At 30.9% G+C, this 3894-nt stretch overlaps 1 protein-coding gene across 1 annotated transcript in view; it reads left to right on the forward strand.

Moving 5' to 3' along the window:
- The first annotated feature begins 2347 nt into the window (after positions 1-2347).
- Positions 2348-3894, forward strand: part of rho-5 (rhomboid-5) — a 91142-nt gene continuing 89595 nt past the window's right edge. The window contains exon 1 of the mRNA XM_018548048.1: positions 2348-2403. The gene's annotated coding sequence lies outside the window, so the exon portion shown is untranslated. The remainder of the gene's footprint in view (positions 2404-3894) is intronic.

Below are 3894 nucleotides of genomic sequence, written 5' to 3' on the forward strand. Positions count from 1 at the left end.
AAGCGTATTTTATCATTTAAATATATTCCCATATTATTTAAATATATCCTGCTACGGCTGTACGAGAATAAAGTTTTACTATACGAGAGGAACTTGGGTACGGAAAAGCGGAACGGAATCAATTTAATTGGTTAGTTTTTATTCTGTTTTTCTGTTATTACCTATATTCAATTCCGTTGTCTCTTTCTTCATTGGAGCGTACCCTTAAAATTATTCTTAAGACAATCTTAAGGTGATTTTTTCGTAAAATACCGAAAATTTGTGATGCCTCACTAGAAGTCACCCAAAATCACAAATATCTGCATAAAATTTGTATAAAATATTAAAACTACATATATATCTGAATGAAATAATGTGAAAAACACGTGACAGTAAATCAAGAGCTGCATCTTCGTCGAACGAAAACAAAGTGACGTTATGTTTACTTTTCGAGGTTAAATTATATGCAAGTTTATGCATGTAAATATCTTTCCAGAATAGTCGTTGACTTTATTACATTTTTGTGACGATTACAGTTGTAATTTTTTAAACTATATTATATAATTTTATTTTTAAAGTTAGTCAACAGATAGCCAAAGAAATGTATCCAATCCTTATTTGTCACTACGTTAAAAGCTACATTTTTTAACATTCTTTCTCTCTTCATTTAACATTCTTTCTCTCTCATTTCATCGTTAACCTATCCTAGAATTTTTTGATATTTGAATATATTTATCTTGTATTTTAATTTTAATTTACATTAGCACAAAAGTGGATAATCATCATATCTTAAAATTGGCGTGTCACGCTTTTTTGAAGCCTCTTTTCGTTGAGGCTGTAGGAATTCTCTGATTTTGATGTGATTTCGTATTTGAGGATTTTCGGGGTCGATTATTTCGAATCTGTACTAAAAAATTGAAAATTCGAAATAGTGGATCTAATATGGCGGACGTAAAATTAACGTAAATCCTAAAGATTGTTCGATTTTGGTGAAATTAGGTATATTGGTGATTTAGGAGGTGTTTGTTACGAATCCGTTCTCAAAAATTGAAAGTTCGAAATAGTTGATGGAATATGGCGGACGGAAAAGTAACGAAAATCATAAAGATTGTTCAATTTTTGTGAAATTAGGTTTATTGGTGATTTAGGGGGCGTTCGTTACGAATTCGTATTTAAAAATTGAAAGTTCAAAATGGCGTTTTGATTTAGTCTTCTAAAATCTGTTTTCGTTAATCTGGTGGATGGAATATAAGGGGGATTTTGGTTTTAGTGTTTTTGAAGTAGAATTTAAATTAGCAAAAAAAAGCCCTTTAAGAATATGTACTTGATTTTTCACTTGCTGCTATTTTTCTTTGAAAAATGGATGGACGTGCCAACTTTAGTTTAAGTCAGCACAGCCACACTGTGGATCGAATCCTTCGACGTAAACGATGAGCAAAATATTGGATTCTGGATATTCTTAGAGCAAATAATTCTAGAAACATTTTGAAACCAAGATGATCCCGGCAATTGATTGTTTTAATGTACTTTACTCTTGTTCGCGACCCAGCACAGCCACACTGTGGATCGAATCCTTCGACGTAAACGATGAGCAAAATATCGGATTCTGGATATTCTTAGAGCAAATAATTCTAGAAACATTTTGAGACCAAAATGATCCCGTCAATTAATTGCTTTAATGTACTTTACTCTTGTACGCGAACCAGCACAACTACACTGTGGGTTGAATTTTTCGACATAAACGTTCAATAAAAAAATAAGCTAAATATTGTTTATCAAAATGGTAGAATTAATGTGGCGATCGAAAACAATAATGAAATTCTAAAGGTTTTCAAATTTCAGGGAAATTTTGTATTAGTAGGAATTAGAGGAGTTGTTGATTTCAAAACAAGTTTCAAAGAAACATAATTCATAATATTTAAAAAGAGCATAATGGACCATTGCGCGCGTAGCGCGCGCAAGGAATGTGCTAGTTGGATAAAAATAATAAATATGAAAAATTGATATTCTGAATAGTTCGATTGTAAATAAAATATGTTAAATTTAATAGAAATTTTTAATTGTGTACTAATTATTTTACGAATATTAACATGTGGATAAATTCATTGCAAACTAGAATAAGCTAAAGCTAAGAAAGGAATATCCAGCGTTCTTGAAACATTTTGTACGCGAAATCTAGCATTAAGATGCGGTATGCACAACGTACATTGAGGGAATGACAGGGATGCTTTTTGATGGTTGCAGAATCCCTGGTATGCGTAGTACGGGCGTAGGGGTCGTTCCGGGACTAGTGAAAGGATCAAAGGAGGGTCGTCTGACCGCTCTCGAGCGGTTCGAGGGCCGGTGAACACGAAAGGGCGAACAACCACCTTGCCGACGACCAGCAACCCTCCCGTCCGTCACTGTCGACGAACAACAGAACAGGTTCGTACATATTTTTTGTAATAGAATTGTGCATCAATTATTATCGATTGTATCATATTATCTCAAAACTTGATTTGCCGATGTGAATGGGATTAGTATTTTTTATCTTTAAAATATTTTTATAAAATATTTTATATAAAATTAAAAATGCAATCCCAAACAAATTATTTTTGCACTTGTATAGAAATAAATTAATTTTGATGAATGAGCGCATTCAGTGGGCTCAACGTTTGAGTGAGCGATCGCTATTATTAATGTATTCTTTTAAATTATCTAATTAGATTTTTAGAAGAATACATTGACAACAACGAGCACTCACTGAACTTGAATCTGTTCACTCAGCCATTGAATAATATCTAGGTTATTATTATTAATATATTTTGTTTAACTACGTATGTATTTTTGTATATAATTTCTTTAAAAATTTACATTATTTTTATTGTTTGGAAACTGTTATTTCTCTTTTACGTATTCAAAAACCACCAATTGTGACATTTGTAAAAAGGTTATACACTAATGAAATACATATTAACAAAAATATTTGAGAAAATATATCTAAAAATATTATATATTGTGGATATCTCTAGATATTAGTTCTTTGATTTTATGTTTAACAACACATTACATTGAGAATCAAATTGGATCCGGACAATTGTGAAACTTCCCTTGTAAGATGCTTTCTGTGTTCTGTATATGTACATTGATTGGAAAAAAATTCTTCGTTATTTTATTAGCTCAAAATTGTATATTGTACATTTAAAAAAATTAACGATTATACCATTTGATAAAGCAAAGTTTTAACTTTAAGAATCTGATATTTAAATTGCCGTACGATAATTTTTAACGAAGTTATGAGCAATTAAAGTTAAAATGTTCTTTTACTTAACTTGTAAATATAACTCAAGAACAAAAAATCGTAGGAACATTTTTAAAAAACGATTTTATAGAGAAAGCTTCAATCTTTCGTAATAGGTAGTCGAAAATTTTCACAAATTTGTTTTGTGCACGTGAAAAACCTACAAAATAAAAAGAAATTTTTCATTTTTTTTAGCTTGTAGTTTTTTATATGTAAAAATTACCGAATTCACATAAACTCAAAAAATACAGTAACCTTTCAAAAATAGAGACTTCAAGCTTTAAAACCCTTTTTTAAAATTTAAATTTCGTTTTTTTTTTAACGAAAATATTGTATATATAATTTTGAGTTAATAAAAACCGCAGAACGTTTCCTTCAAACTCCTAATAAGATGCATTATGTTTACATGAAACGGGATGATTTGTATGAAACACATGGAAAGAATTGACTCATTATTCTATTATTACATGAAGGGTGTGAATTATGATATCGACCTGCACATGCAGACGACATTTCATATGGTAGATCGATCATCCCTCGTGAGCGGATATTTGCGTTGGAGTAAGAGTATAAAGAGATTAGAGAGAGAGGGGGGGGGAAGAGGGAGGGGTTAGAGAGAGAGAGAGAGAGAGAGA

This window comes from Cyphomyrmex costatus, unplaced genomic scaffold (genome assembly GCF_001594065.2).
Source record: "Cyphomyrmex costatus isolate MS0001 unplaced genomic scaffold, Ccosl1.0 scaffold70, whole genome shotgun sequence".
NCBI lineage: Eukaryota > Metazoa > Arthropoda > Insecta > Hymenoptera > Formicidae > Cyphomyrmex > Cyphomyrmex costatus.